Source organism: Squalius cephalus (assembly GCF_949319135.1).
Source record: "Squalius cephalus genome assembly, chromosome: 15".
Lineage (NCBI taxonomy): Eukaryota > Metazoa > Chordata > Actinopteri > Cypriniformes > Leuciscidae > Squalius > Squalius cephalus.
This window is the reverse complement of record NC_137136.1, coordinates 35,839,735-35,866,071: the sequence shown is the minus strand read 5'-3', so window position 1 is coordinate 35,866,071 and position 26,337 is coordinate 35,839,735. Positions and strand designations below refer to the sequence as shown.

The 26,337-nt window shown below is 41.4% G+C and overlaps 1 pseudogene across 1 annotated transcript in view; it reads right to left on the bottom strand.

Moving 5' to 3' along the window:
- The window catches only part of LOC307172571 (protein NLRC3-like), a 117,293-nt pseudogene that overhangs the window by 12,664 nt on the left and 78,292 nt on the right, over nucleotides 1–26,337 (bottom strand). The window contains exon 11 of the transcript in view: nucleotides 228–401. The product of the transcript in view is annotated as a protein NLRC3-like (transcript). The remainder of the gene's footprint in view (nucleotides 1–227; nucleotides 402–26,337) is intronic.

Here is a 26,337-nt window from a genome sequence, read left to right as displayed (position 1 = left end):
GTTAACTGTTAGTTTTACTTTCTTTTGGGAGGTAATAATATAGTAAGATGTAAATGTTCCTCTTCAGGGAGACTCCTCACCGCTGCCTGGCAGGATCTGAAGGCTCAAGCTGGAATCTGTCACTGAACCACCGGATGGGGCTTACACTAAAGATATATTGTATACACTATCTACTGTACATATTAATCCTTATTCACTCCGAGTCTTTATGGTAGAGATGATCTTACCCCAGTTCCTCCAGTTTACAGTGAGGATTCTCCAGTCCAGCAGAGAACAGCTTCACTCCTGAGTCTCCTAGTTTATTATCAGACAGATTCAGTATTCTCAAGTGTGAGGGGTTTGATCTCAGAGCTGAAGCCAGAGCAGCACAACCTTCATCTGTCACACCACAATCCCTCAACCTGTAGAGACCAATGACACACATTAAGCCTATATCCAGAGATAAACATGACACTTAAAAAATAAATAACAATGCTGTCTGTAATGGAAAATTTAGATTTTCATTGATTTACAGTGTTGATTTTCATTATTTTCTTTATTAAGACATTGAAATGATCTTTGCTGGACTGTACGTAGTCTGCCAACATATGACTAATCTGTGTGTGTGTTTTTAAACACTGGGAAACAGGTGAGACATCAGGAGGAGGCAGATTGAAAAGGGGCTCTGACCCCTAGGGTCAGAGGCCGTCCAATTTAGAACTTGTGAGTTTGTAAGAATAAACTCAGCAGGATTAGAAAACTAGCAGGGAAGCCTCTCCTTGTTTAGATAAGGGCCTGTAAGCAGAAGACCTTGAAAGCAGTATAAAGACTCCTCTGCCCTCCCTCTCGTCGTCGCACTTGTTCCACAGACTGTACTCTTGACTTCTGTGTGGCAACTGGGCCTTCTTGCAAGAATAAATACTTTTGAAAGACAATTTGACTCAGAAATGTCTCTTACGCAGGTGATGATTGTTTAATGAATATTTTTGCCACAACAATTGGTGTCAGAACAGTGGGATTCCTTGGATGTGCCCTTCGGACCCGAGAGCGGACGGTGAATTGGCCTCCTGGATTCAGAGTCACAGCCCTACCCCGAACAGTTTTGAGGGACGAGGGGCCGTTCCGCCGGGGTCTGGAGGAAGCAACCACTGGAATTAAGAAAACGAATCCGAGTGGCAACAGAATATCTCTGGTAAGAGACAGTAAAATATTTTCTTTTGGGGATTTTAAGAAAATGTATGGGTGAACCATGATGGCTGTATTTGGGAACTGAAACTAGAGCTGTGGTACGGGGAAGAGCGGCTTTTAAAAAGGGCACGGAAATTGAGACCTCAGGGGTCAAGAAATTGTCCGGACCGAAGCTGGGTACTCGTTGTGATACGGGGAAGAGCGGCTTTTAAAAAGGGCACGGAAATTGAGATCTCAGGGGTCAAGAAATTGTCCGGACCGAAGCCGAGTACTCGTTGTTAGGAAATTAATTCAAGGAGCTGAAATAATTGATCACTGGAACAAAGTTTTTAAAAAGGGCAGGAAATAAAGAGATTTCCAGGCCGAAACAGAGTAACATCCAGAGAAAGACATTGAGAGTAAGCGGAAATTAATTTTCAACCTTCTGAGCTTGGGTGAACAGTCAGTTAGTGCGCGCTAATAAAAGATTCAAATCCACGTGCAATAGTGACAGGAAAAAGGCAGCCATTATGGGAACATCCAACAGTAAATACTGCACACCAGTGTACTGTGCAATGAAGAAAAATTATGGGAAAAAGGGCTTGAAGGACATAGGAAAGTTGATAAAGTATCATGATTTTCCGAAAGAAGGAACTTTGAGTGCCACAAGATTAAAGGTGGTGAAAGAGTCGATTGAGCAGCACGGCAACAAGCCACAGGGCTGTTGCGCGTGTGCCTGTGCAAAACATGTGTGTAAAAAACTGTGAAGCAACGGTTGAATGTTGGTTTGAATGAAAAGCAAGAAATGAGTGTGAATGAAAAGCAGAGTGAAGTATGTGAAAAGTCTGTGCCCACGGCACCTGAAAGTGTGTGCGTGAAGTAAATGTGGGAATGAGGAAAAAAAGAAATCATGTGAAACAGCAGAGATAAGTGGGACTGAGAAAATAATGATAACATTAAGTTGAATCTGCAGACTAACCATTTGATAGAGGAATACTGTTTCCAACCAGTGCTAATAAAATTGATGGCATTTAGTACAAATTTTATACTTTATGAAGAGTCCTGAAACAAACAGTGAGACAGAATAGAGCAAACGCTGTAAGCATCTGTGCTCTGAAGCTCTGAAAATGTTTACTCGAGGTTTTACTCAGGGTTTTGATTCTGTTTTGAAATTTAAACAACAACTTGACTGGCTAAACAGAGAAAGAAACTGATTTTTTATTTATTTTTTAGCCTCGTATTGCTGCCAATAATAATGATGAAGATTATGATTTGGCTATTGTAATTGAATCCGCCACTGGTGGACTGTAAAAGAATACAGAGAACTGCTTATCAGTGGCTCTGTTTACATTCCTGATCGGGACACACTGCTTCAAGGGTGTGCAGTAAGTTGGAGCTGTTTGCAAGCTCAATGATCAAACTATAGGCAAGGTGACAGAGAAGGTTTTGATTATGGTCAGCCTGTAAATGCCCACTCAGGTGTAAAAGAAAGTGATAATGTGAAAGTGACGTGTATTAATGTGGGTTTGAAAGTGGAACAGTTTGGATGACGATATTGAAGTTTTCGTCTGAGAAAGAACTAAGAATGTGAATGCAGTGCTAAAGAAAGTGAAAAGAATGTGCGAGTAAATGAGGGAGAAAAAGAAAGTTGATAGATGGAACCTTTGAAAGTTGTAAGAAGATTGAAGGTTAAAAGAAGGTTGAAAGATTTAAGTCTTAAGGGAATCCTTTTGAAGGACAGATCTATAATAATATTTGTTTTTTATAAGTGAAGTGATCAAATAAGTAGAAGCAGTATAACTGGATTAACAGTTGCTAAATGTAAAATGTGTAGAAAGGCATCTGATTAAACAAACAGCTTGTTAGTGTTTTGAACGTGGAGAAATGGTGTTGACCATGAAAGAACTAGAAGCTGATGTTTTGCTTTCAAAAGATAAGCTTATGATTGGCTGAAACAGGTTTGATTATCTGAATTTGGTGTGTGCTTGGCTGAACTGCCAGTGCGACAGAGACACTTTTGTGAGAGATACAAATTTGTAATGTTTAAATTCCTTGATGTGGGCAAAAGACAAATATAAAAAGTATGTTCATTTCTGGCAAAGATGCCTTACGCTGGGCTAGAGTTAAAAGATGGTAGATAAAGTTTGATTTTAGAAGTTTATGAGAGTGCATTGTACAAGTCCTGAATGCCTCAGAGTCTCTCTCTAATTCAATGTCAGCTAAAAGCTGTTATCTGAGCATGTGTCATAATATAGTAAGGCACAGTGTTTTAGTTGAAAACCATAGACATGGAGATGTTAAAAAAAAAAAAAAAAATCATGCTACAGGCAGTTCAGATTTCATACATTTAAAGGGAAATTTGTCAATGTTTTAAAAGTAAAAGTGAATTACTTTAAAGAAGTCTTAAACGATAGAAGTGACGTTTTTGACTAGTTTAATTCAGGGCCAGTAACTTCTTTGTCTGATCTTAGCCTCCACCATGAAACAGGACCGATGGCTCCGGCTACAGACATAGATGTACACTGAATAGATGGATGTGATTAAAGTTCACTGAGATTTTGCTGATTCGGACAGGTTTAACAGATTTTAAGTGATTAAATACTGTTGTTATTAACCTGTCTCCCTGTGTTAACACTATTAGGCAGTCCAGAGTGCTCTGGTGACTCTTGAATGTGCCTTTCCTAAGCTCCAGAAAACAACTGAGTCTGTTGAGGAGAACTGATTTTGTGACGGAAAAGAGCGGTTACCAGTGTGTACGAAGTAATTACTCAAGGACGGGTAAGACCCTCTGGCCAGAGGGCAACCTAAGACAGGGAATTACGCCACAAACACTGGGCATCTCCTGATGGAGGTGTTTTTTATGTGAGATGGGTATGAGAGTGGCGCTGAATGACTGGGAGAGGCCACCAGCATCAGCAAATCATTAAGGGGAGATGGAGCTGTGAGAAGTTACGGCAGTCTGACCCAGAAATGTGAGTCCCTCTATACCACTTCACCAGAAACCGCATTCATTGCATGGCTTGTTTTTCATTGTGACAAGTGCAACTATGCCAGGGGACAACACCCTGTTGAAGATTATAGATAAAGAGCTGATGGGAATGGGCTTTCAAGAGCCAGCTGAGACCATGAGGTGATTGTCATTTTTTGTTTGTTTTGGAGACAGTAACAAAACTTAATTTATATCAGGAACATGATGCTGGTTGCCTTATGGGCAAGGGAAAAATGTATAAAACTGTTGATATTGAAATAATATATATGTAAGATAGTTTTAACTCCTGAAGGTCATTAGACATGTTGGTGGCTAAAGATGAAGACAGCTTTTGTAGATTCAAGAAAAGTCTGGATGAAGGTTCTAAATTACAGTCTTAGGAGGCTGTTGAAAATATTATTTGTGTATAGTGAGAGAGACTGCTTGAGTGAAGGAACGGATGGTATTCTGTCAGTCTTTCTGTTATCGGCCTGCTAAAGCAAGCTGAATCAAAATAATGATAATGAACCAAAACAACCCAGCTGACTTTTCTAAGAGAAAATGAATAATGAACAAACGTGCTTTGAAACTGGTTAAGAGACCATGTAAAATTAGATAAAAGCTACAGGAAAATGAGAAGTTTAAAATCTTATTTAAAATGTAAATATGTTTAGAGTAAACACCAAAAGATATGAATATGAGAATATGAGCGGTTCATAGTCAGGTATGCGTGTATGTGTGTGTTGGATGGTGACAGCACTGTATGTTTTATGAGTGTTGATTCATGTTTGGTATGGGTTGTTTAGGGGAGCTATTCTGTCCCCATAGTGTGTATATTGTGTCATTAACCTCTGGAACGAGAGTTTTATCATTACAGATGGGTTAAGGCAAATGACAAATTTGAAAGAAATTTGATCATCAAGCTCTGTAGATTATTGTGAACAAAGGGAGGAGAATGTTGTTTGACTGATACTGACCAAGTCTGTACACCATGACCTGACCTGATAGAAACAACTGATGACTTTGACATTGGAAAATGTTTGTAGATGACTGACTTAAGAGACCAAATAACAGGCCTGAAAAGCAGTGAGACTCAGGGCCAGTGCCCTTCAAATTATTAGATAAGAAGATGAGATTGTGGCTTGGAGTGGCTTACGTAATGTTTTGTTTCAGAGGCAGAGAAAGATGTCTGGGGGAAATTTGGCTGAAGGACAACGTTTGGGTTAGTGTTGAAAACTTTGTTTACCCAAACACCATTATGTTAAATTGATGCACGAGTTGTATCATGCATCAAAAGGGGGATGGTAACAATTGCCATACCAAGGGGTTCAAATTTGCTGAATGCAATCAAACAGGTGGGACGATAAATGTTGGGGGGACACTGCATTTAACTGGGTAAAAGCCCTGTAAGAAGTCATTTTTCTCCCTAACAAAATAGCTGTCTGTAAGTGTCAGTCAACAAGGACTGTTTCAACAGGAAACGCCAGGGCAGATTCGGCAGCGAAGGCCGCGGCAGCACAGCAGACAAAAGAATGTGTACTTTACTATCTGACAACAACCTCGACATTTTGTTTTTCTTTACAGAGCATGCAGACTTTTGATACAGGGCAGAATGAAAGGCCACACCTTGCGCAGCGCATAACTTAAAACTTTCCTTTTGCAGAATGTCAGGATGGATTGTGTCGAACAGAACTGATTCTGTTCCAAATGTATAAATATTGTTTTGTTGACATGAGCAAAGTGGGTTGAGTGTGTTTCAGGGAAAACAAGGACCCTGAGTGCTATTCAGTGAGCAAAATTATCTGGTGACAATATGTTTCAGGCTGTTGATTCCACAGGTCACACCAAAAGGGAAGACCGGCTAGACAAGCGGTCACTAACAAAATAGCTAGGGTCTGCATTGACAGGTGACAGCAGGCAGGAAATGGTACATTCCAGTGGAGGTGCAGTCGGGATCTGAGGGAAAATCCCGTAAGGATTGGGAAAATGGTTGGAGAGGGCGACACATGGGTCCAAGCCTCTCACCTAATACTACACCGACAAGCCTCAACCATCCCATAGAGCAGAGCACAAAGTGAGGGATCAAAGGCTTGTGCTAGTAACGGCCTCCCTTGCCAACGATGGAAAGCCCATTGCAACGGTTCGCAAAGAGTCACCCTGGTGAAGACGGAATGTCCATGGGGCAATGAGATGGTCAACACACCTGGAGGAGGATGTGGACCAACTAATGGTTTAAGTTTAGCAGAATAATTTGTTTTGTGATGATGTTGATGATTTTATTTGATTAAATCAAACTAGGGCTTAGTATTGATATAGATCTAATGATTTGATTGGTGCAAATGTTTTTCAGGAAAAGTATAAAATCTATTCAATGATGTGAAGTACGGTCATAAACAAAAAAAGACAGTCGGTCTGCAATGGAAAAGTAAGAGTTAATTTTTAACAACCAAATTGGATAGAATGGATAAAATCATTAAACTCTTCTGGTTAGATTTGATTAAATAGGGTATTAAATGGAGCTTACTAAGTAAAACCATTGCCTGATTGAATTAAAAGTTAACAAAATACGGTTAGGAAATATGTAGATGGGTAGGCTATAGGAGTTATGATTGTATGTGTTATTCTGATAATTTAGTTATTCATGGGTGAATACGAGTACTGGAATGTCTGTTCAATTGGCGAAAATGACAGCCTATCCCAAGGATGAACAAAATTAGGCAGACGGTGGAAGTAGCGGAAGCTACAGTAATGTGGTAAATTGGGGGGTGTTTTTCAATTTCTTATTTTCTTACTTTCTAAATTCTTTCTTTCTAAGGACGATGATAATGTGTAAAGAGGGTTAAAAACAGTAGCCATCCGTGTTACGAGGTGGCATACAAGGACAGGATTTGAATTGAGGGATATTTTTTTTATCTTTTTTCTTTTCTTTGTGTAATAGTTTTCTGAAATCAACAAGGGGTGTTGAATTGATATGTGTTGAACTGATGTGTTGTTTTCCTACTAAATATAATCTACACTATTTCTTGTTTATATTGAGGTGACTGAGGGTCCGATCTATAGTGTTGGGGGTGCAATAACAGTGCTTGTTCACCTAGCCCGGCCTTAAATAAACCTTTACTTGCTTGCTACAAAATTAAGGGCCTATCCTTACAAAAACAGCCTAAGCTTATTTCATTTTTAATCCTTTCTTTTCCTACAAGTTTAAAGAAGAGTGATCAGTCATATGAAAATCAGAGATGAAGAGTATAAGTATTATTATGGTTTGATGTGTTTGATTAATCAATTATCAGTAAATGATAAAAAGGGGGAATTGTAATGGAAAATTTAGATTTTCATTGATTTACAGTGTTGATTTTCATTATTTTCTTTATTAAGACATTGAAATGATCTTTGCTGGACTGTACGTAGTCTGCCAACATATGACTAATCTGTGTGTGTGTGTTTAAACACTGGGAAACAGGTGAGACATCAACAGGAGGCAGATTGAAAAGGGGCTCTGACCCCTAGGGTCAGAGGCCGTCCAATTTAGAACTTGTGAGTTTGTAAGAATAAACTCAGCAGGATTAGAAAACTAGCAGGGAAGCCTCTCCTTGTTTAGATAAGGGCCTGTAAGCAGAAGACCTTGAAAGCAGTATAAAGACTCCTCTGTCCTCCCTCTCGTCGTCGCACTTGTTCCACAGACTGTACTCTTGACTTCTGTGTGGCAACTGGGCCTTCTTGCAAGAATAAATACTTTTGAAAGACAATTTGACTCAGAAATGTCTCTTACGCAGGTGATGATTGTTTAATGAATATTTTTGCCACAACACTGTCAATATGAAATATATACAAATACTCATTAGTTCACATTGTGAAAATACATCAGTTAGGATTAGGGGATTCAATTTACAGTTTGTACAGTATAAAAATCATTATTTCTATGGAAAATCCCCATAAAACATGGAAACTCAACGTGTGTGTGTTATTGTGTGTGTGTGTGTGTGTGTGTGTGTGTGTAATTAATGTATTTGCAAACATTTTAAGGAACTTGTGTGTGTTAGGACTGGGAGGAAAAAATCGACTCACCAAACTATCAAAATTTTTTGGGTCACGATTTACTTTTTAAAAAAATTATTATTCCAGAATCAATATTGATTCAAATTAAATTGCTTTAGTTTTGTCCTTGCTTATAGACGAGGTTGACAGAAGTTAGCCACCTTTGGTCCAACAGAGGATGAAATATGTCGTTATCTATGAGTGTCGTAATATCCATTTCAAGTGGACGTGTGGAAGAGACGTGAGACTGAAAGCACTGAAAGCCCTCGTACTGCTCATATGCTGAGAGAGAGATAAGACAGTAGAGCAGCACGATTCATCTTTAAAATACTGTGATCTCCATTCAAACACCCACACAATCTTCTTCAAATTCGTCTGTCTATTAAACCTTTGACAAAGTCATACCGCAATATTTTAAATCTGTGTTGGCGCTGCCGCTGACCCAGAGAGAGTTGTCATGAAACAGCTTATTGGGAACAGCGGGTAGGGAATCGTAAGAAATTTTCATAGTAGTAAAAAAAACATAGTAGTAAGGGGGAAATGGACAATCCTTTGTGTCTTTATTTCTTATACTTGTCAAATGAGTTTAACAGAATGGTAATGTCAACAAATTAGCAACTTTTGCAAAAATAATTTTTCTGAAGGAAAATAAACATTTCTGTATTCTCTTGGAGAATTTGGGACCTCTCATATAGCTTACAGTATCTCCAGCAGTGGAGAATACCCTCTCAGAAAGGGTAGAATATGCTTGAACACACATGTAAAATCCAGACAGGTGAAACATACTATTTTTTAAATCAGTTTGAATGATTGATTCATAAAGACTTCACTTGTTTCACTACAGGATGAATCAGCGCTCTATCAGTTAATAAACTTCTCTCTGTTTATGTCTATGACGCGGGTGAGTCATGCAGGCACTGGACTAACGTTACTCCGCAGCGGTGCGACCCAACCGGTGTAAAGTAGTCTGAGTCTAAACGCTTATTACAAGCTTACCGTAGTGATTCAGGATAGGACAAAAACACGGTTTGAAAAAAGGCATTAATGATGTATTTGCTCATTGTATAAATTTTGTAAATTCTGAACATAAAAAGATTACAGACAGCAGCTTTAACAGTCAGAATGTTTTGAAGCATCAGATGTAATCGATACACTCGTTATTTGAAGCGACTTTCAAAAGGTGATTTACTTTGTTTTGGTTGCTACCGTAGACATCAGTGTTTATACTTGTTCTGTAAAGGGAACTAAAGTTCCATGGTTACACACGGACTGTTTTGAAGGTAACACATATGTTCCCAGTAAAGGTTCCTGAAACGTTTGAGCTCGCTCTCAGTGTCTTTATTCAGTGCATACACTAGGCATATCTTACAAAACATGGTGTCAGAAGTAAAACGGAGTGGAGGAGGACAGTAGAAAGACGAACTAAACCTGTGAAACAAAACATCGTCCCGAAAAAGGAAGGAAGATGGACGGAGAAGCAACGGCGCAACAGTTAGCTCCACAGCTAGCGCTGCCAGGCAAGTTCAACTTCTCCAATGCTAACGAATGGCCGAGATGGTTTAAGCGCTTTGAACGCTACAGAATAGCGTCAGGATTGGATAAACAATCGTCAGAGTTTCAAGTGAACGCCTTTATGTATGCAGCTGGCGACGATGCCGAGGATATTCTAAAAGTGTTACCCCTCACAGACGAACAAAAGAAGTCCTATGATGCGGTTACAGAGGCTTTCACGGCGCACTGTGTTAGTAAGCGGAACGTTATTTTCGAAAGAGCACGTTTCAACAGACGAAACCAAGAGCCCGGTGAGAGTGTTGAGTCCTTTATAACAGCGGTGCACACGCTGGCTGAACATTGTGAATTTGGGGTCTTGAGAGAACAGTTAATAAGGGACCGAATTGTGGTTGGCATTAGTGATGCTAAATTATCAGAAAGTCTACAGTTGGACGCTGATTTGACACTAGCTAAAGCCATGACAAGAGTGAGACAGAGCGCAGCAGTAAAAAAACAGCAGCCAGTGTTACGAGGGACAGAGCAAGCGTCCGCACAGGTTGAAGCAATACAGCAAAAACATACAAAATGGCGGAAAGCGGCCAAAGATAAACCGGAGTCAAAGACATCCGAATGCGGCAGGTGCGGATTTTCAAGGAAACATCTGTGGAAGGACTGCCCCGCCCGTGATGCAGAGTGCAGGAGTTGTCACAAAAAGGGACACTTTGCAAAGAAATGCAGATCGACTGGTGGAGTCCATGAAATCTCAGAGGCACAGAGGGGGAACAAAAACGAAGAGGATTTTGCTTTCCTAGGAGAGGTGGGCTCTGAGGGTGAGGACGAGTGGATAGAGACAGTGCAGTTAAATGGAGAAGCAACTGTTTTCAAACTGGATACTGGAGCAAGTGTTACAGCAATTCCAAGCAGCAGCTACTCCATTAAAAAGCATGGGACACTGCAACCGCCACTCAAAGTGCTGTATGGACCAGGAAACTACAGACTGGAAGTAAAAGGACGCTTTAAAGGTGAGCTGAGCCACGATAAGGTAACAACAGAACAAGACATTTATGTTGTTAAAAATTTGACTAAGGCGCTAATGGGCCTTCCTGCTATAAAAGCACTCAAGCTGATAAGGCGTGTCCACACCGTACAAACCCAGCAAGAGGATTTTAAAGCGCAGTACCCTACAGTGTTTTCAGGCTTGGGAAAATTAAAAGAGCCCTACAAAATAGAGCTGGAGCCAGGAGCTGTTCCGTACGCTTTGTCATCCCCACGCCGCGTTCCTCTACCACTGCGAGATAAGGTGCAGGCGGAGCTGTAGCGTATGGAGGACATGGGGGTGATTACAAAGGTGACCCGGCCCACACCCTGGTGCGCAGGCATGGTTGTGGCGCCAAAAGCTCAGCCAGGAAAGATTCGGCTGTGCGTGGACCTGACGCACTTGAACCAGTGGGTGCGGAGAGAGAGACACATTCTCCCAGCAGTAGACCACACACTAGCCATGCTGGCCGGGGCAAAAGTGTTCACGAAGTTGGACGCAACATCCGGTTTCTGGCAGATCCCGTTGTCGGAGGAGAGCCAGCTCCTCACTACATTCATCACCCCATTCGGGCGATATGCATTCAATCGCCTACCGTTTGGGATCTCATCAGCCCCGGAGCACTTCCAGCGTCGTATGTCACAGATGTTGGAGGGGTGCGACGGAGTGGTGTGTCATGCGGACGACATTGTGGTGTATGGAGAGGATATACAGCAGCACAACGAGAGACTGCACCAGGTGCTGAAGAGACTGAGAGAGGAAGGACTCACACTGAATGAAAAATGTGAGTTTACAAAAGATAACATCATGTTTGTGGGTCATCGTGTCACGGCAGGTGGGGTGACACCGGATCCAGATAAGGTCAGAGCCGTCATGGAGATGCCCGAACCAAAGGGAGTAGAAGACGTGAGGAGAGTGATGGAGATGGTGAACTATCTGGGCAAGTTTTTACCCCACCTTGCGTCATACACCAGGCCAATTAAAGACCTACTCTGTGAGAAGAATGAGTGGTGCTGGGGAGCACCACAGAGGGAGGCGTTCCAAAGACTTAAAATTGAACTGAGTTCACCACGGGTGCTGGCCTCATATTCAACGACAGCAGAGACGTGTGTGTCGGCAGACGCCTCACCCTTTGGCTTAGGCGCTGTGCTCAGCCAACAACAGAGTGATGGAACATGGAGGCCCATCATGTTCATCTCCAGAGGCCTGTCCGAGGCCGAAAAACATTACGCACAAATCGAAAAGGAGGCTTTGGCTGCGACGTGGGCATGCGAAAGATTGACGCCTTACCTCCTGGGACTGAAGTTCAGGTTAGAGACAGACCATAAACCTCTAGTGCCACTCCTGAGTACCAAGGCGCTAGATGAACTCCCTCACCGGGTTCTGAGATTCAGGCTGAGACTGATGAAGTTCACGTTCGACATTGTGCATGTGCCAGGCAAGAGTTTAATAACAGCAGACACATTATCAAGAGCCCCTGTAGGACAAACACTCACACAGGAGGAAAAGGATAACGAGGCAGAGGTTAAAGTTTTTGTGGATGCTGTCATCCAAACCCTTCCCGTCACTGAAACAAAACTGCAGGTAATACAAGAAAGACAGAAAACTGACCCCGTGTGTGCAAAACTCATCAGATACTGCAAGACAGGCTGGCCGGAGAAAAATGCCCTTCCGCCAGAGCTGGGGCCATACTGGCCTGAAAGAGCGACACTAACGTTAGCAGGAGAGCTGCTAGTCAGGGGCCAGAGAATCGTCATTCCCCACGACATGAGACAGGACATCCTCAACAACCTCCACAGTGGCCATCAAGGTATTGTCAAGTGCAGAGCGAGAGCACACCAGTCCGTCTGGTGGCCAGGACTGTCAGTACATATCAGTCAGCTGGTGGAGAACTGTAACATATGCTCACAGTACAGGATAGAGCACAGGGAGCCTTTGCTGACCACCCCGGTGCAGGAGAGACCCTGGCAAAGAGTGGGCACGGACTTATTCTTCTGGGAGAAGAAGACTTATCTCCTTGTAGTGGACTACTTCTCACGTTATATTGAAGTTGCCCACCTCAATATTGCCTCAGCCAACACAGTCATTGCAGCTCTGAAAGAAGCATTTAGCCGCCATGGGATACCGGACACAGTTGTGTCTGATAATGGACCACAATACAGCTGTGGGTTGTTCAGAGACTTTTCCACGGAGTATGGGTTTACACACATCACAAGCAGCCCAAGATACCCGCAAGCGAATGGAGAGGCAGAGCGTGCGGTGGCAACCATAAAAGGACTGTGGAAAGGAGGAGGTGAGAAACTAAAAGCTTTGATGGCGTATCGAGCCACACCTCTGGGGTGTGGTTACTCCCCTGCACAACTCCTTATGGGCAGACAGCTATGCACGACCATACCTCAGCTTCCAGCATCCCTGCTTCCTCGCTGGCCAAACATCAGAGGGTTCAAGAAGGCAGAAAAGCGGTCGAAAGAAAGACTACAACTCCGCTACAACCTGTGTCATAGAGCCCGCCCCCTGCGGCCTTTGCAGCCGGGACAAAATGTGTGGCTCCCAAGAGAGGAGAAACGAGGAACAGTCGTTCAGACAGCTACAACACCCAGGTCTTACATCATTCACACAGATGAAGGACAGATCAGGAGAAACCGAACACACCTACGTCCGGTGCACCAACTACAACCTCAGGTGCCGCTGGATAAGACTGTTACAACTACAGAGTCAGACAACCAGGTCACACACCGACATGAGAACGCTGACACAGACAATCACAGACAGACAGCCACACCCAACACCCCGTATGTGACAACCTCAGGAAGAGTGTCACGGCCGCCAGAGCGTCTGGATTTGTGAGAGACTGAAAAAAAAAAAAAAACCTTATTCTATAAATGTTCTGTTGTGAAAGGTTCTGTTTGACAAGAATTTCCCGATAAGTGAGTATTGCTTTTAAGGGCTGTTGTCGGATGTCAGAGGGGGGGGATTCTTACTTAAGAGGGGAGGTGTTCTGTAAAGGGAACTAAAGTTCCATGGTTACACACGGACTGTTTTGAAGGTAACACATATGTTCCCAGTAAAGGTTCCTGAAACGTTTGAGCTCGCTCTCAGTGTCTTTATTCAGTGCATACACTAGGCATATATCTTACAAAACAATACTCAAACTATAAACTTTTATCTCAGTACTTCTGTGATCATTTGAATACTTGTAACAAAGAAATATCGTGACTGTGAAAGTAAAGCTGTTTCATATCGACAACTGCTCTCTCAATGACACCGCAAACAGATTTGAATGTTCCGGTGTGAAGTTTTTGTCATTTAGGAATACTAGGGCAAAATGCCCGTGCAAAATCATTTTTTGTGTGCAAAATTAGTTTTTGTATGTTTTTAGTAATTGTTATTTACACCCAGCTGTCAGGTCTTCTGTGTTCGGGCTTCCTACGGATGCTGTAGTTCGTCAACAATGGCTAAAATTTATGTTTGATTATGTTCCTGAAAATTACATTCGTAATTTAGCTCTCTGTGCTGCGCATTTTACGGAAGACAGCTTCCAGAATCTCCACGAATTCAATGCCGGATTCAACAAGAAACTGTTACTAAAACATGAAGCAGTTCCAATTTTAAAACCAGAGGCAGCAGTTGTTGGGCCACAACCTGTAAGTAAGACTTAATAATTTTAAATGTATTTGCATGTATAATTTCAGACGTAATGTTTTAGTTTTATCAAGGACGTAAACAAATGCCAGCGCTGGCTTCAGTAGCCACTTAGTTATGCTATTTTGTGTGTCTATGACAAACGCGTACAAACATTTTGGACCTGAATTTGTAATTATGTACTAATTTTGTAAATGTATTTTCCATGTAGTTTATAGTAGCCAGTTAGTTCGATGCTATTTTGTGTGTATAAGACAAACGTCTATAAAGTTCAAAAAATTATATGTAATCGCAACAGCAAACTTCAGCTGCTGTTATCAGTGTACAGTATGGTTTGTTTACAGGTTTTATGTATTGTTTATCTACATACTTATTACTGTTATAGATATAAATTGTACATTTATCTATAAATTATCATTAATTACACATTGTCTTTTGTTACAGTCTACATTTCAGCAAGGTCCAAGGTCTGTTGTATAGGCTTAGATGTTGATATCCCTCAATAAGTACTTGGGGCACCGATGGAACTCCGTGGGATTGTCAAATGAGTGAGGGCACCCTTTGGGTTATCAAGTGGGCGCCCTCCTTCATCGGTGTTTCGCTGATATACCCACGACACCTCCAGAGGGTTCAGCAGTGAATCCCAGCGTCCCAGGTTCACTCCCTAGGTGCCATCTACTCACTTGAAGGCCCAGGTGGAGTCCTTTCTCTTCATCCACAGCCACTGGCTCCCCTTTTCAGCAGCCCTGGAGAGGTCTTTGACTGCCTGCCGATGGGCCTTTCCTCGCACTCCCATCTCCCTGAGTAGCCTGGATGTTGAGGTGGCTACGAACCCTCTGCAACCTACTTCCACTGGGCGTATGTTCGCTTTCCAGCCTTGTTGTTGGGCATCGGCCTGCAAGTTCAGCGTACCTCATCCTTTTCCGTTCGTAAGCCTCCTCCACTGCACCTTCCCTGGGCACGGTGAGCTCGATGATGTAAACAAGCTTGAGTGTGGCTGACCACAGAGCAAGGTCTGGTCGCTGGTTTGTAGCTGTGATCTCAGCTGGGAAGACGAGTTTCTTGTCTAAGTCTGCCAGCATCTTCCAGTCCCGTGCTCTGCCCAGCTGGCCAGTGTCTGGTCTTGTGGTGGTGAAGCTGGCTTGACCCTTGCCTTCCCGAACAAATGGTGTCGGCTGCCACCGGGATGACGGGAGAGGAAGGGCATTCACACTTGTCCGTCGACTTTCTAGCAGTGCTGCAAGACTCTTTAACCCTTTAGGCGCCAGAGGTTTTTTCCTAAAACGTTCGATTTTGACATCTTAATTTCAAAAGGCTATATCTTAAAAGTGATAAAAGATACGAGACTTTCTGTAAATTAGAGAAATATTAAGGATGACCCAAAGTTTATGAAGGGATTACATTTCCCCATCTAATTTGCATATTATGACGTCATATAGTGGCGACCATCTTGGATTATAGAATTTTCATGAAAAGTCACATGTTTAAATGATAAAATGCAGCACTTCTTTCCCCCAAAAATGTCCCTCACCTTCTGTATGCTATATTGCACAATACTGAAAGCTCAGGTAAATAGTAAGTAGTGAACAAACTGTGTAAATCATTACTAATAAATGGTATAAACAAACTGAATGCATGTAGCGGTTGGCCTTTTGCTGTAGAGATTTTCCATTTACTACATACAGTTGGCACTCTGATTCCATGTATATGGGGCACATATTATTCATATGACACACAAACACAAGTAGACAAGGCCTGTTTAGTTCAAAAGCTCACTCGCCACGGCAAGCCACAGATCATGAGTGAGATGACGAGACAAGACGAGAGACAATGTTAGTATTTTCTTTTTGTGGTTTTTGTTGTTTTTTTGGTTGTTGTTTTTTTAGCTGACAAAGACGCACACATCACAAGGACATGAACATACAAAAAAGAACACATATTGTACACTACTAAATGGTCAGGGAAATAGATAGTAAATCAACAGTGTAAATCATTACTAATAAATGGCAGACAAAAAAAAAAAAAAAAAAAGAATTTATGTTGCAGGGCTTTTGCTGTAGAGATAATAGCCGTTTCTCAATACCAAGTACGCAAAGTTCGGACTTGAGTCCTTGGTAGTTCGGACTTGACAAGTTCGACTCAGGAGAACGAACTCCCGAGGACGGGAGGACACAAGTCCGATAATTCTGAAATGGAACAGCGGCGTACTTGATAGCGTCACTCAGCTCGCTCTGGCTACTCCGGTTATCTCTTTATGTATATCTAGGCTACAAATAAAACAAAATATGTTATAAACCACCACTCTGCCTCTTTTCATTTTCATTTAAAAAAATCTTAAACATAATGGCCACACAAATGTGGTTCAGGCAACGCAATTGATTATCTTCACTGCATATTTATAACAACACGAAATATAAAGCACAACCCTGACTCTTGATGAATGATGAATAAAAAAACATTATAATATTGATCATTAAAACTAACATTTAGCAAAAAGAGACAGGGTTGTGTAATTTTATTTTATTATATATGTACATTCAGTGAAGAGAATGTAGACATGTAGGCTATAATAAAATATTTTATATGTTTTAAATATTTAAAATAAAATGACATAACCTTTTTTTGTTAAATGTCAATAATAGCCATTATAAAAGTATAAGTAGCCTAAAAGGTATAAGAAGCTATACAATAATAAAGCAAACGATTCAGTCAAACAAAAGTCAGCTCTCTAGGCTACAACGTTAAAGTTAAATACAAATAGACTAAATAAAGCTATGAAACTTCACTTTGCCCTCAGCTTAACGTTTTGCCAGGGAACAAATTATAGATTAATGAGACAAATAAAATAAATAAATCGCCCGTTAGATATACACAAGACGATTTATATCTCATGTTAAACCACTAGACTAGAGACATCCGAGCCAGCGGCAAGTCAGCAGCACTAGCCGAGGAAAGGCTGTTCTCGGCGGGGTACGAGCGGCGATCGCGTCCGATTGCCTGGTTCTCACAACTCCGAAAACGTCAGATCAAATTTTCAAATAGGCGCTATCTTTATGAATAAACCAAAGATTTTATCTTTAAACAACTACATTCTCGCCTGAAATACTCTTAAAACTACATTTCGTGACACAATTACAGCAGTATTTTTAAATTACGCGGGGTTTCTCCTCCGCTATTGACGCTTGCTGGTTGGTGTGAGATGCATTCTGGGATACCTGGCTGTCTCAAGTTCGCACAAGTCACCTCTCGATGCATCCTCGGTAAAAGGGGCGGATCAAGAACACATCCGGGGATTTGAACTGGACTTGGCTAGATGTGAACTTTGAATTGGAACAGTACCTGGGCAGCGACTGATGACGTTTCACAAGTCCACAAGAACACAAGTACAGACAAGAACGCATATTGAGAAACGGCTATTGACTCCCTATCCATCCAGGTGACATTTCTTGTAGTGTTTCATGGTGTGGTCTTGCGATAGACTATGCATAATAGCCCCACTGCCCCGTGTCACACCGCCTCTGCTCCTGCTACGAGCAGCGCGGGCGTGGCCAGATCTGCCTCGCGCGCGCGCCGAGTGTGCACAGCTCGGACTACTGTCATTGTCATTGCGACTCCCCACCCTGCCTCCACGTTGCCCCCTAACTGTCCTATGAATACTTCGACCTCGTCTAACATACCCAGTGGCATTAGACAAAGCCTCCACCACAATACTGTTGCAGCGATTGCGGAGACGCACGCGGTCACCATGGCTGGCGCGGTAAAAATCTCCCGCCTCCTTCCCCACAACACTAACACGCCTGCTAACTTCACGATGAACACTCCGACCCCGGGAATCATTGTTCCCACCACTGACATTGGGCAAAGGAGCATATATATTGGCCAAAGGATTCACCGTTTGTGCTTGGTGTAGGGCTACTTTCACTTTCAGAATCACCGTCATTTTCTGAAGTCAGATAACGTTATTCCCCTTCAGAATTAGGGTCCGCGAATAGAAGACCCAACACTTCATTGCGGGTAAGCTTTATTGATGCCATTAGATAATAATAATAATAATCTAATGCAAATACTCGCTGACGTTGACATTATTGCTTTGATAAAATGGCTCACTCGCACACTAGCTCCGCTTTTGTTCACACTGATTCAATGCGCTCTAGCTCGAAGATTTTGTATAGAAACATGACGTTTTTTTGAGTCGGGGATGAAGTATGACATGTCTGCCAACTAGTGGAGGGGAAGTCGAACGAAATTTGACACCCTATTTGACTAAATCGGCCGTTTTATTCAGTGCCGCATCTTGTCGAGTAAACTCGACCGTGGCGCCTAGAGGGTTAACACCTGGTTATGCCGCCAGGTATAACGGCCTTGGGTGAGGCTGGTCTTACATTCCACTAAAATGTGCTTCAGTGTTGCTGGACTTGGGCATAGAGGGCACGTGGGATCTTTGGCATACCACTGGCTAAGGTTGGCGGGGGAAGGCAGGACATCGTAGACAGCCCTGATGGTAAAACTTGCCCTGAATGCCTCCATCTCCCACAACTCATTCCAGGAGATCTTCCTCTTCTCCACTCCTTTCCATGCCATCCACTGTCCTTGCTTTGCCTGCGCCACAGCTTGAGCGCACCTTCCTGCTTCCTCCTCCTGACGTATCTCCTGGACCACCAGCTTGCGCCTCTGAGGTGTAGAGGCCTTGCTCCACGCTGGTGTACTGCCCCCAAGGCCAAGACCACTCCTCCCCTCCTGCACTCGGCCCACGATGTCCTTGTGTCTTTGCCTGCTCAGTAGCAGCCAATGGGGTCCTCTTCCTCCCGGTGGCCAGGATGGGGGCAGCTTGGGCTACGAATGGATCACACGAATCCAGCAGCATAATCTCCAGTCTGACTTTGGCGCACTTGTACTCCTCCGTCAAACTGGAAATGGGCAGGTGTAACATCCCTTTGCTGTAGAGCCCAATCCTACTGAGGCACCTGGGAAGGCCAAGCCACTTCCTTATGTATGAGCTGACCAGTCTCTCCAGCTTCTCCACCTTTGAGAGCGGGACTTCATAGAGGGTTAGCGGCCACAGGAGACGTGGAAGTAGTCCATACTGCATGCACCAGAGCTTCAGCTTGCCAGGAAGCATAGTTTTGTCGATGTTCTCCAGGCCGCTGGCTACCTCTCTCCTGAGCTGCTCTACTTGCTCTTTGTCTTTGAGGGAGGCATCATACCAACGACCTAGGCTCTTCACTGGTTTCTCAGAAACCATTGGAATGGGTTCCTCGCCAATGTGAAATCGGTGGTCTGACAGCTTCCCCTTGATAATGGAGATGCTTCTAGACTTGCTCGAGAGAGCTGCTGGGATCCTGAAGTAGTCAAAGGCTGTCCACAAGAGGTTGTGAGGGACTGAGCCAAAGGCGTTTGCGAGATTCAGGAACACCACATGAAGATCAGTTCCCTCCTTTTTGGATCTGATGCCAGATGACACTAGCGTGTTCTACACAACTGGAGAAGCCTGAGATGCCTGCTTTCTGGATTGACGTGTCAATCAGATTGTTCCTTTGCAGGTATCCTGCCAACCTGTTAGCGACCACGCTGAAGAAGATTTTTAGAAGGCTAATCTGGTGGAACTGGCCGATCTCTGATGAGTCCTTTTCCTTGGGGATTAGGATCCCTCCGGCTCTCTGCCAGGACATTGGTATCTCCTTCTTTTGCCACACAACTCTCATCAGTTTCCAGAGGAATCGCAGGACATCTGGTGCATTTTTGTAGAGCCTGTATGGAACTCAGTTGGGACCTGGAGATGGTGCGGCCCTTGCTCGGCGCACGGTTTGTTCTACCTCACTCCATCTGGGTACTGATATCCATGTCATGTCAGGAGGGAGCGTAACTTCTTCCTGGTGTCGGTCATCTGTGCAGGAATTTTTCAGATGTTCTTCCAGGTCAGACTTTGACACTAAGAGACTTCCGCTCTTCTCCTTTGTAAAGAGACTCTTCACAAATTTGAAGGGATCTTTGTAGAAGCGCAATCTTGTTTGCACCTTCCTTCTGCGCTTCCTTAGAAGGTTTTCAGCTCTCCTCAGTGTTGCAAGCCTGCTCTGAATCTCTTCTTGCAGCAGGTTTATACCTTCCTTCTCCTCCTCTGTGGCCTTCCTCCATTGCTTCTTCAGCTGCCTTCTCTCTTTGACTAGGCGGTCTATTTCTATCTGCCTTCTGGATTTGGTGGGGATTAACGGAGTAGCTCGTTTGGTAGATAGTAGGAAGTACACCAGTAGGTAACCTGTTACTGTCTGCTGCAACATATTTTACCGGTGGCTCCTTTGTTCAACTGCAGAAGGTATGTAAAACCATAATACAAGTTCATTTATAGTAAATAAACTGTGTTAATTCAGTTAGTATGCAAATGCATGTTTCTGTATTTGTTCTTTCATAGATTTTAAAGGCCATGAACCTCCAGATGACAACATATAGCACTTTCAGGAAACATGCCAGGAATTTCATTGAACCTACCATCATACATAAGTGGAACAGAGATCAACTACATATTATTTCACAGCTGCAACAGCAGGGAAAGGTTCCATTAGCTGGAGATATGCGTGCTGACACACCAGGTATGCTTACAACAATATTAATATGTAGTAAGTTTATTTAGAAAGCATTGTAGTTGTAAAAAAAAATGTGTTAGTGGTATCATTTATGGTCTACTTTGGATAATGTGTGCCATAGGACACTCAGCCAAATTCGGGAGCTACACTTTGATGCATGTGGAAACCAACAAAATTCTGGATCTTCAACTAATTCAGGTTAGTAAGTACTACATATCTATAATCATGTTGCCAATTTCTTTTTTTTCTTTTATTTATAAAGGGACCATGCACAATTTTTAACATAAAATTTCCATTTCATGTATTGTACCGGATTTAGCCAAAGGCTATTTTTCATCCGTAGTCCCCCAAGCAGGTCAACGCTAACATAACATTAACCCTCTGGGGTCTGAGCTGTTTTCTGGGCCCTGGAGGTGTTCTGACATGCTCTGACATTTGTGCTTATTTCTGTTACTTGTGACATTTTCATGGCTAAAGTCTAATTATACTGTATTCAGCACAAACTCTGCTACAATAATATATCAGCAGCATGTGTGTAAAAGTTTGTAGTTTTGAGATAATGACATTTATGCGTGGTTTGTGAAAATACAAAAAAAAATTCTCACTGAAATAAGGTCATGAAACCCATACTGATTATTTCTTCACAAGACTTTTGAAAATTGTATCACGTAGCCTAGAATATTTGCTCTAAAACTATGTGAAAATCGCCCTGACTGCTCATTCAGATAAGACAATATATTGATTTAAAATTTTTACGACGTGTTTTGTGTGACAAAGCTTTATGCTGGAGCTCATTAACCCTCTGGGGTCTGGGGTGTTTTTGGGGTCCTTGAGATGTTCTGACATGCCCTGACATTTGTGTTTTTTTCAGTTGCTTATAAACATATTAATGGCAAAGATGTAAATTCACTCTATATAGCACAAACAGGACTTCCATAATATGTGAGCCACATGTATGTACATGTTTTCATTTTTTAGAGAATAATATTTATGCATGGTTATCGAAAAAACTAAAAATTAAAGTTTCTGAAATAAGGCCACAAAACACATACTAAATATGTGGCAATAAGACTTTTGACTAATGGATGTCATCGCCTAGAGTTTTTTCTTCAAAATTATATGAAAATCATCCTGCCTAATCATTCACATAAAACGATACATTGATTTTAGTTTTGTGAAACACTTTTAGTTTGGAAAGCCAATATGCGGATGGGGCGTAAACGCTTCAACAGCATCATGCATATTTAGTAGTTCACACCTGGTTAGACTACGTCCCTGCATACTTAATGAGCCATTCATTCAGGTGTGTCACCTATAGCTAACTTAAATATACAAGCTTCATAAAAATGATCATTCTAGGAGAAAATTTCAGATGGCATTTAGAGGCTTTTGCATCTGAACTCTTCATATATACACACACACATATATATATATGCATGCACATACATACTTTATAATCTTTTCAAAACTAGTCAACGTCTTTCAAAACTAAAGTATACATTTTATCATACCTATTTCAAAGTAAAGGATTCATTAGTTAGTTGATGACTTTATTTTTGACAAAACACATACAGTATATATTCCTCATCTCAGTATAGCAATAGAGTTTGCTAAAAGCTGTTCATTCAATACAGCAGTATTTGAAAATCGATCATATTTTGTAAAATTACATTTATATTTGCATTTATGTCAAAACCTAGACACTTTTAAACATCAAAAGGACATTTATTAATATGTATTCGTGTCAAAATGACAAATAAACAGATTTTCCTATTAAATTTTGCATGGAAACGCTTCCAAGACGCTTGCGTGTCGCGTGAAAAATAGGCGTCGGTTCTATTTCTAGAATGCACGCGTTTTCCACGCGGCTCGTGCCGCGCCTGAGACGCGCGTCTCATACAGGCAGTGTGCAAACTCTAAAGTGTTAACATGGGAGCCGAAATAAAAACGGACACGCCACGCAGCTGAGACGCTTACGCCATGCATCCAGTGTTTCACCGGCCTTATCCAGCGGATGTGGGCGTTTCACAGGTTTGTATGGATCGCCTCACATTTGCGTTTGAATAGCGCGGTCTCCGTAGGCGGAGTCACATTAAAACTTAATTAGCTGAGATGAGAACGACTGACATCTCTCTCTTTACATACATATTATATAAACTGTGAATATTTGTTTTTCATAAAAATTACTTCATTTAAAAGAAGAGAATTCAAGCTTCATGCCTGTGTGTTTGTATGCCTGTTTGACTGAGTATTCGCTGAGTTACAGTTCATTTTCGGACGCGTTTCAGAATTGACTTCACTGACGGAGAGTAGGCAGAACTCGCATCATGTTTATTTTTCTTTATTTAGCGAAAAGCACAACACTTTGTTTTTATTATGAGCATACACAAAAAAATACACACTAAACAGGATCGATTGATGTATAACACAAGCATATAAGATAAAAATAAAAAAAATTTTTTTTTTTTTTTTTTTTTGCACTCATACGGAAAAAAACGAGCCTATCGCGCCGGCGCGATAGCCGACCCCAGGGGGTTAATATGTAAGCTTTTCACACCTGAGAAAGACAAAGACCCTCCCCTAACGGCCCTATTAGGAGCTATCAGGCCCTATCATTCTGAGCAACCTTGCACAAAGAATGAGGAGATTTAAAAAAGAATGGCTTTTAGATTGTTTGATTTATTTACAACACAACATAATCCAAAGATACACAACAAATGACAAAAAAGCACTTATTGAAAACATGATCCAAAGACAGAGACCTTTGTGCCATTCCTAAAAACATTGTACATACCTTTCATTTCCAAGGTGTTTAATTTTCACTTTACCAGGTTCATGTACAGAGACTCATGTGAATGTTGAAGTCAGCAGGAGTGGCATCTGGGCCCTGAAAAAAAAAAGTGAACATACTGATATCAAGAGAAAGGCCTGCATGATTTTGGAAATACATTTTAGATTTTTCTGGTTAAAATTGCTTTTTAAAATTCACAGAATACACACACACACACACAAATGTTTCCAATAATATATAATATATAACGAACACCAGGTTTGTTGTGCCTTGTAGGCATAGGCTATGCGTAGTGCTGCATAAAATAATAATAACAATAACCATAGCAGCCTATAAATCTTCCAAAATATTTCAGTAACAACTAAGCTAGAGAAAAATATATTGATTATCATGTTACTTCAAATGTTTCCATTCGTTATGATGATATGAAATGAGATAATAGTAAAAACATGAAGCCGTTTGGTGCGTTTTGCTTTTCGAATGTATCAAATATGATACATTCAAACGCGATCGCGATCAAATATAAAACATTATGGTTACCATATACATATCTACGTTTGAGCAGATATCCACAAACACAGTAACAGTAAACACGGGTCTAAATATTATAATATTCACCATATATCTAGCAACAGTTCAACTGCAATGTGAAATTTATGCAACAATAACAAACTAATATGTAAGAATTTCTTACCTTACATCTTTCTTGTCTTCAAATCGCGTTCTTCTTCTTCTGAGGTAGCCTAAATCCAGTGTAAGCTCACGGCGCGTCTTTCAAACTCGACGAAGAGCAGAGACTTGTGAAGTGTTTTGGTGTTTTGTTTTTGAGGTAACGAGCGCGTTCGCGTTCCATGTGGAGATTTGCATGTGAATATCTTTTGCGCGAGTGGGCGTGTTCAAATTAAAAATAATTAGGAAGCGTTTGAGAAGCTGGACATCTTGTTGGTTTTATACAAATTACTTAAACAGAGAATATTTGTTTTCAGTTTGAATCCGATCATTTAAAAGTACACACTTAAATGTTTATAAAGGTATATGGCTCATAAATGTGTGACAAGTATTCGCTGAGTTTTGTTTCAGTTTATAGACATGCACAAGAAAAAAAAGTTCACCGCGACGGAGAGGCAGAACGCACACCCTGTTTATTTTCTTTATTTTACAAAAGCACAATGTTTTGATTTGATTGTAAGTGGACACATACAAAAGTAGAAATATCACAGATTCTTTTTTTATATTTCTTTTTTTCTGTATGGCCATAAATGACGGAGTAATTTAAGTTTATAGTTCTACAATGTGAAGAAAATCCAGCAAAACGCGCCGGCGCGTTTGCCGACCTCAGAGGGATAAAAGGACAATATGTTCACATACAATAAATACATACAAACACACACACATACTGTCAGGGCTATAAAAAAACACAAATAAATAAATCAGTCAATCAATTTAACTACAACAATTTCAATGGTTACATAATTGGTTCAAGTTATATTAAAAAAGATTTTAACTTCAATTTATAAAGACCATGAGCTTTACACCCTTTTATATCCTCTGGTAGGGCATTCCACTGATTAGTGGCTTTCACTGTGAAAGATGATAGTACAAATGCGGAACGACGAAAGGGAACCAGACAATTACTCATAAGTGATAGTCTGGTAGATCTCACAGAGGTTTCACAGCGAAGATGAATAAAGTCACGTAATACAGAAGGAGCCAGACCGTTTAGGATTTTATGAACCATACATTTTGAACCAACCATTTTTTATCTAAAATTTTTAATGTTTGTTTATATAGTACGGAGCCCCTGAGGAGACCTTTGCAAAAAAAATAATAATACAGACTTTCGCGTGTGCACGCGAAACTATTGCGTGCGCACGAGAAACTTTTCGCGTGCGCACGAGAAAGTTTTGCGTGCTCACGAGAAAGTTTCACGTGCGCACGCGTGACAATTTCCGGTTTGGTTATAGTGTCATTACTACAAATGTTGGAAAAGGGATTTGATGAGAGTGTGCTTGGAGCATGCCTCCAGAGATTTGTCTTATTATAGGGAGTTTGCATTTGAGATTGTTTGTGGACTGTGCTTTACTGTAAGAAAAAAAACATGAATATCACATAAATGAATATCAGGTCCCACATCATGGATTACATAATCAGAGAGTAGCCTATTTCTTTTCGTTTGGAATTGTTTCGTTTAAAGACATTTCAAGCTATCTTCAGATGTTTTTCTCATGTATGTGAGGCATACACCAAGTTTCGGTTCATTTATGATGAGATGCGCTCCAGTTCACGTGCAATGCAAGTGACCGCGGCGCGCCGCCATGATTATATTGTCTGCTATATATTTGCCTCTCATTTATTAAATACAGGCAATTGGTTGATGAAAAATTTATTAAAATTAAGATACAATTTATACAAAACGAAATTCACTTTAAAGAAAGGCTTTCTACAAAACAAAACGTAATGAAGTGGTCAAAATCATGTCTGACCCACTTGTTACGTCTAACCCTTAATCTAGGGGTAAATAGGGAACGACGAACAAAAAAAAGTGGAGAGACTTTGAGAATCTCCAGCTCTCCAGTCCCAGAGTCACAGAAAAATGAATAAACAAACAAGTTTATTTTCTCATGGCGTGTCTGCCTTTTTATTTAACGTC